Source organism: Bufo gargarizans, chromosome 6 (genome assembly GCF_014858855.1).
Source record: "Bufo gargarizans isolate SCDJY-AF-19 chromosome 6, ASM1485885v1, whole genome shotgun sequence".
NCBI classification, from domain to species: Eukaryota; Metazoa; Chordata; class Amphibia; order Anura; family Bufonidae; genus Bufo; species Bufo gargarizans.
This window is the reverse complement of record NC_058085.1, coordinates 246,804,211-246,812,882: the sequence shown is the minus strand read 5'-3', so window position 1 is coordinate 246,812,882 and position 8,672 is coordinate 246,804,211.

Here is an 8,672-nt window from a genome sequence, read left to right as displayed (position 1 = left end):
TAGCATTTAGAGATATGCTTTACAGCAGTTACCATGGGCCATAGAAACAATGGACAGGAGGAGACCTGACTGACTTCTATGGGATAGTTTTCTGGGCATGCTTTGTGACCTGTGCAGAGGTCAGGAAGGAGTAGATATGCTGTGATATCACCTATTGCGGTGGATCCTGTGTTATCCACAACCTCATTTCCCAAAAATTGGGATGCTGTGCAATATAAAATGCAATGCAATGATTTGCAGATCTCATAGACCCATATTTTATTCACAATGGATCATATAATGCATATCAGATGTTGAAAGCGAGACATTTTACCACTTGATGGCAGCAACACATCTCAAAAAAGTTGGAACAGGGCAACAAAAGACTAGAAAAGTAAGTGGTACTGGAAAAGAGTCTATCAGAAGCAAAGCTGGGCAGAGGTTCACCAATCCGTGAAAAACTACATCTTAGGCCTCATGCACACGACAGTTTTTTTTCACGGTCCGAAAAAACGGGGTCCGTGGGTCAGTGATCCGTGACCGTTTTTTCGTCCGTGGGTCTTCCTTGATTTTTGGAGGATCCACGGACATGAAAAAAAAGTCGTTTTGGCGTCCGCCTGGCCGTGCGGAGCCAAACGGATCCGTCCTGAATTACAATGCAAGTCAATGGGGACGGATCCGTTTGAAAATTGAGCCACAGTGTGTCATCTTCAAACGGATCCGTCCCCATTGACTTACATTATAAGTCTGGACGGATCCGCTTGCCTCCGCACGGCCAGGCGGACACCCGAACATAACTTGAAGCGTCCCCATCACCATGGGAACGCCTCTACGTTAGAATATACTGTCGGATATGAGCTACTTCGTGAAACTCATTTCCGACAGTATATTCTAACACAGAGGCGTTCCCATGGTGATGGGGACGCTTCAGGTTAGAATACACTGCAAACTTGGTACAAGACTGCCCCCTGCTGCCTGGCACCACCCGATCTCTTACAGGGGGATATGATAGCACAATTAACCTCTTCAGGTGCGGCACCTAAAGGGGTTAATTGTACTATCATATTCTCCTGTAAGAGATCAGGGCTGCCAGGCAGCAGGGGGCAGTCTTGTACCAAGTTTGCAGTGTATTCTAACCTGAAGCGTCCCCATCACCATGGGAACGCCTCTGTGTTAGAATCGCAGCAGCAAGCAGGTAAGTATGAATCTTCTACTATTGTACTATTGCTAAGTAACCATGACAACCAGGGCTGCAGTAGCTTCCTGGTTGCCATGGTTACCGATCGGAGCCCCAGCGATTAAACTGGGACTCCGATCGGAACTCCGCTGCCACCAATGATGGGGGGGGGGGAGATGGAGGGGGGCGATGGTGGGCGCACACTGTGCCACCAACGATTTTTAACTATAGAGGGAGGAAGGGGGGGGCGATGGGCACACACTGTGCCACCAACGATTTTTAACTATAGAGGGAGGAAGGGGGGGGCGATGGGCACACACTGTGCCACCAACGATTTTTAACTATAGAGGGAGGAAGGGGGGGGCCATGGGCACACACTGTGCCACCAACGATATTCAAACTGGGGAGGGGGGGGTCTGCCCCCTGCTGCCTGGCAGCCCTGATCTCTTACAGGAGAATATGATAGTACAATTAACCCCTTTAGGTGCCGCACCTAAAGAGGTTAATTGTGCTATCATATCCCCCTGTAAGAGATCGGGTGGTGCCAAGCAGCAGGGGGCAGTCTTGTACCAAGTTTGCAGTGTATTCTAACTAGAAGCGTCCCCATCACCATGGGAACGCTTCTGTGTTAGAATATACTGTCGGAAATGAGTTTTCACGAAGTGAAAACTTAGATCAGAAAAAGCTTTTATGCAGACGGATCTTCGGATCCGTCTGTATGAAAGCAACCTACGGCCACGGATCACGGACACGGATGCCAATCTTGTGTGCATCCGTGTTCTTTCACGGACCCATTGACTTGAATGGGTCCGTGAACCGTTGTCCGTCAAAAAAATAGGACAGGTCCTATTTTTTTGACGGACAGGATACACGGATCACGGCCTCGGCTGCAAAACGGTGCATTTTCCGATTTTTCAACGGACCCATTGAAAGTCAATGGGTCCGCGAAAAAAAAACGGAAAACGGCACAACGGCCACGGATGCACACAACGGTCGTGTGAATGAGGCCTAAAAATTACTGAACAACTTGAGAAAAATGTCCTTCCTTCCTTCCTTGTAAAATTGCAAAGACTTTGAATATTCCACCATCTACAGTACATAATCTCATTAAAAGAGTCAGAGAATCTGGAGGAAGTCATGTGCGTAAGGGGCAAGGCCGGAGGTCAGTATTGAATGTTTGTGATCCACGGGCCCTCAGGAAGCACTGCATTAAAACAAGGCATGATTCTGGAATGGAAATTACTGCATGGGCCCAGTTCACCATTCAATCCACAAATTCAAGTTAAAGGGTTTCTACCACTTGCATATCACATATTTGGTGTTCAGACACTAGCGATCCGCTAGTGTCTGATGTAGCTTACAAGCTAATTATTACATTAATCCGTTCGGCCGATACCTCAAAAAAAGCACTTATATCTTTATGCAAATGAGCCTCTAGGTGCTATGCAGGCGTTTTTCCAGCACCTAGAGGCTCCGTCTACCTTGCAGTTTGCCGCCCAGCGCCTCGCTCCAGCAGGCCCATCTCTTACTGTATTCGATCCTCCCCCTGCTTCACCCTTCAGAAATCCCGCGCCTGCGCCGTTCGTCGCGGCATTCGGAGGCATTCGGCGCAGGCGCAGTCAATGTCTGACCGCTCCCCGCTCAGACATTTCCACTGCGCCTGCGCCGATGACGTCATCGGCGCAGGCGCAGTGGAAATGTCTGAGCACGGAGCGGTCAGACATTGACTGCGCCTGCGCCGAATGCCTCCGAATGCCGCGACGAACGGCGCAGGCGCGGGATTTCTGAAGGCTGAAGCAGGGGGAGGATCGAATACAGTAAGAGATGGGCCTGCTGGAGCGAGGCGCTGGGCGGCAAACTGCAAGGTAGACGGAGCCTCTAGGTGCTGGAAAAACGCCTGCATAGCACCTAGAGGCTCATTTGCATAAAGATATAAGTGCTTTTTTTGAGGTATCGGCCGAACGGATTAATGTAATAATTAGCTTGTATGCTACATCAGACACTAGCGGATCGCTAGTGTCTGAACACCAAATATGTGATATGCAAGTGGTAGAAACCCTTTAAAGATGCATCATGTGAAGAAGAAGCCACATGTCAGCACGATCCACAGTCTTCTCTGGGCCAAAACTATTTTAAAATGGACTGAGGAAAAATGTAAAACTATTCTGTGGTCAGATAAATCAAAATTTGAAATTCTTTTTGGAAACCATGGTTGCCAAGTCCTGTGCACAAGAGTAGAAGGACCACCCAGCTTGTTATAAGAGTACAGTTCATAAGCCGGCATCTCTGATTGTACAGGTTTGCATTAGTGCCTATGGTGTGGGCAGCTTACACATCAGGAAAGGCACTATCAATGCTGAACAGTATATGCTCCCATCCAGACGTCTCTTTCAGGGAAGGCCTTGCATATTTGAGCATGACAATGCTAAACCACACTGCATCCATCACAGGATGGCTTCACAGAGTAGTCCGGGTGTGGAACTGACCTGCCTGCTGTCCAGACCTTTCCCCGATAGAAAATGAATGATGTATTTGATGGCAAAGAAGACCCAGAATCCTACATCAGGCAAGAATGGGACAACTTTCTTCTACCAAATTCCAGCAATTGGTCTTGCAAGACATTCACAGACTGTTAAAATAAGTTTGTATTCTACACAATGGTATACAGTACATGGCGCTGTCCCAACTTTTTTGAGATGCGCTGCTGTCATCAAGTTCTAAATGAGTTTTTTTGTGTGAAATGGTAAAATATCTCACTTTCGGCATCTGATATCTATTCTATGGTCTACTGTGGATAAAACATGGGTTCTTGTGATTTGCAAATCATTGTATCCTGTTTCTATTTACAGTTATTTACAGTGTACACAGCGTCCCAACTGTTTTGGAATTAAGGTTGTATATATAGGTAATATCTATCATTCTAATCCTGCCAGTAATGATAATAAGATGACTGCAGTAAAGTGATCCGTACCGACCAAGAAGTGGCATCTATTAGTAGGCTTAGTGGTCAGTGCGAAAACTGCAGAATTGTTCAAACATTGGCAGGTTGCCCTAGCAACTGAATTGCTTCTGCAATCTCATTGTATGGGGGCTTTCAGTCACCAAGAACGCACTCTCAGTTCCACAATCAGTTCAAAAATGACCATGGCATCTGAGGGGCTAAAAGGGCGTGAGGCAATCACGGTCTGCCACTGAAAAACAGCGGGCACCTTTCTTTGGAAACCTGACATCTGCCGAACAGTTTTCTGCCTCTGGAACTATGTAAGGGCATTTTTGGGGGCGATCTGTAGGTATTATTAATACCAAACTGGCAATTTAGCTATTTTTTTTTTTCTGTTATGGCATTAACCTAAAAATTATGGGGCACATTTATTAAGACTGGCATTTTAGACACCGCCAGCCTCTACATAAAGTGTTAACATTCAACAATTAATTGAATTTGTGACAATACATCTGTGCTCAACGATGTACGTGTGACTTCTTTAAGTACGATATGCGACATTTAATCGCTAAAGTTTGACTTTTTAAATAAAAGTGGCATCTATTTGATCTGCCGTGCGCCTTTTTAATGATTGATACTACTACAGAAGCAAGCTAAATATACTGCTACATTTTGCTTCTTTTAAGCCGACGTAATATATGCCAGTTTGGTAGCCCCGCCCCTTTTGACATACAGAAAACAGCAATATTTTTGGCTTATTTTAAACCATAATTTTGGCGCAATATGATTAGTGAATGTCCCATCGACTTTGGTCTACACAAAAGCTGTGGGATTCACAGAATTCCGCTAGTTAAGAACCCCATAAAGAATTTCATCAAATTATTTTGGCAAATATCAACTGATCAAAAAACATCAAATATTCAATTATATATTATTTATAAGTGATACGTGTGACTGATCGGCCCAAATGTTTAATTCACATTGGTGACTCATTTTTCTCCATAAAAAGTTCATGTTTTGTATAGCAATATTCTGTGGGAACAACATGCTATACCCATATAACTTCGTCAGATTCGTAGCTGAAAAAAAATCCACCTTGATGGATACATTTTGTATCAGGACTTATGTTTGGGCAATTATCTAAAGTGTATAGTGAGCATTAGGGACCTGCTGGTGGGATCCCCAGTGTTCCTAAGGATAAATGGGTCCTGGCCTGCAAAGAGAGTAGGACATCTATTTTAACATGAGTACATAAAATGCCATTCTTTCCACCTTTGATTCTGCTGAATAAAGTTATCTAATGCCCCAAAACCAGTTTGCTTGGTTGCAGTGTTCGCTGGGTAGTACCCTAAACACAAGCAACAATGGCACTGAGTTTCACAGTGACCTACATAATTATCATGTCTATAGTCCTGAATAGGCCAATCAAAAAGAATCAGATGAACAAAGGGTGACCCAAGGTTATTATGTCTACAGCTAACCTGCCAATAAACTATAGATGTTGAGCTACCAATCAGGTACCTGCAAACTACACTGCAGCAGATACTACTAAACATATAAAGCTCAACTGGAGTTAAAACTTTTATGACCGACACTTCAAGCATGCTCAGTAATGTGCTCCATAGGTAAAGAGGAACTGAAGGTTCTCATTTCATCATTGACCAGGACAACTGAGCAGAGCGGAAAAAGGAACATTCAACTGATAAAGGTATATTGAGCATTCTTGATCTAAATCAAAGGCTGGAGACCAATGTCTTGTGCATGATTCAACGTTTGTGGGTTGTGTTGATCTGCCTCTTAGTTTACTGTAGGATCTTGTAAGGTAGTATCATTTGGGGTTTTAATGCTCACTTATGATTTTCATGTTTTTTGAATATATGTGCCCATAAGGGAAGGAAGTCCTGCAGGGGGGTGTATTATTGAGTAGAACCCTCAATAATATGGGAATATAGTGTCTTCTCCCATTTTGTCTTTGTCGCATATGCAGCACTAATTTTTTTTATTTCCTTTGTCGGGTACACTGCAGATGTTATTGCTATTATTATAGCTTGGCAGGATGTTTCCTTGTAGATTGATAGGATGTGAGTTTGTATAATTGCCACAGATGTTTACTGGTGTAATTCGTACATTTATACTGTATATTTATAAATATCATTCATTGTAATTGGATGACTTTTAATCTCATTTCTTTTCTTTGTGTATAAGCTAAAGAAAAGTCTAATCAAAAATGATCTGATTCAATTGTAATTGGATTACAAAGGGGATAAGATGGAATAAAAAGAGGAGCAGGGAGGCTACTGGTAGAGAGTTGTAGCGACTTACTGTGACTAGTGTGGTGGAAGCTGTGATTCCTGGGGAAGCAGGTATGAGCTGCTGTGACTGCTGGGGGAGTTGTGAAAGCTGTTGTGACTATCAAGAACATTGGGGTGGGGCGTGCTGTGACTACTGATGAAGCTGAGGAGAAGACGTGCTGTGACTACTGTGAGGTGGATAGAGAAAGAGAGGAGGTAGCGTCTCATGTATAGTAGGGCATAAACATTGTAGTCACAATTTTATTTGGGTTGTGGATCTCACAACCACGTAATAGCAGGCTGTTTTTTCGTTGCACAGTAGGTGGCTGTGCTGCTGGAACCATCAGCTGGAACTTCAGAAGCTGCTAAGGTGGGGTTGCTGTGACTCCTAGTAACAGGAGCTAGGGACAGCTACTGTTACAACTGGGAAAGTTGGGGAAGAAACCTACTGTGTATTAATGGGAGTTATGGGGAGGGGAGCAGGGGTCGAGTGGAGGGGGAACGCATGGGAACGGCGTTCCTGCACTTTTTTCATGGCAGGAACGCCGTTCCCTTTCAGCCTCAAGCCAGGAGAACGCGGCTGAATCAGAATCAGATGGAGACGGAGCGCACTGTGCAGGGCAGGCTAAGGGAGGAGGGGCAGCTTCAGTTGAGAGGAAGCTGTCTGTGCGGTGCTGCTGCCTGCAACTGCCTCACTGTGACTCCTCTCATGATGTGTAGAGGTCATGAGTTCGAATCCCAGGACAAACTTTTGTAAAAGTGTTTTTTTTTTTTTTTTATAAGACTTCTACTGATACCTAGTTTACTGATACCTAGTGTACAACCATACACATGACAGCTGCCCACTGTGTATGGATGTAGCAGAGCTGGGTGTGTTGGGGCAGCTGTCATGTGTATGGTTGTACACTAGGTATCAGTACACTAGGTATAAGTAGAAGTCTTATTTTTTTTTTTTTTAAGCAACTACCTAGATAGCTTTTATGGCTGTGAGGGTAAATGCCTTGCTTCTGATGTGTAGAGGTCATGAGTTCGAATCCAAGGACAAACTTTTGTAAAAGTGTTTTTTTTTTTTTTTATAAGACTTCTACTGATACCTAGTTTACTGATACCTAGTGTACAACCATACACATGACAGCTGCCCACTGTGTATGGATGTAGCAGAGCTGGGTGTGTTGGGTGCAGCTGTCATGTGTACGGTTGTACACTAGGTATCAGTACACTAGGTATAAGTAGAAGTCTTATATTATTTTTTTTAAGCAACTACCTACATAGCTTTTATGGCTGTGAGGGTAAATGCCATGCTTCTGATGTGTAGAGGTCATGAGTTCGAATCCCAGGACAAACTTTTGTAAAAGTGTTTTTTTTTTTTTTTATAAGACTTCTACTGATACCTAGTTTACTGATACCTAGTGTACAACCATACACATGACAGCTGCCCACTGTGTATGGATGTAGCAGAGCTGGGTGTGTTGGGGCAGCTGTCATGTGTATGGTTGTACACTAGGTATAAGTAGAAGTCTTATTTTTTTTTTTTTAAGCAACTACCTTGACAGCTTTTATGGCTGTGAGGGTAAATGCCTTGCCTCTAATGTGTAGAGGTCATGAGTTCGAATCCTAGAACAAACTTTTCTAAAAGTGTTTTTTTTTTTTTTCTGATACTTCTACTGATACCTAGTTTACTGATACCTAGTGCACAACCATACACATGACAGCTGCCCCAACACACCCAGCTCTGCTACATCCATACACAGTGGGCAAAGTTACCTACAGTAGAAGTCTTATATATTTTTTTTTTAAGTAACTAGCTAGACAGCTTTCATAGCTGTGAGGGCATATGCCTTGCCTCTGATGTGTAGAGGTCATGAGATTGATTCCCAGGATAAACTTTTCTAAGTGTTTTTTTTTTTTTTTTTTTTTTAGTCCGCAGCTACACAAATTACAGCATGCTAGATTTTCTGTGTTTTTTTATTTTTTGGAGGGGGGGGGGGGGTTGCAGTGGATCTTGGGTGAGTTCCCACACTTTTTTTCCCAGGACTTGACCCCTGGAGGGGAGAGTGGGAAACAAAATGTTTCTTAAAACAGGGGTGGGATCTCTATGACTACCAGGGGTGTAAGTGACCCATACTTTAGTCACTGATTTGTATTGCCTACAGATTTTTGTTACTGGCTCCTAGCTCTTTGACCTAGCTAAGGTTTTTCTAGGCCTGCTGTAAATCATCATCTCTGGTCAGTATTGCCCTTCAACATATCAGACACCTGGATTTTTAGGTGTAAACTTGAGTTA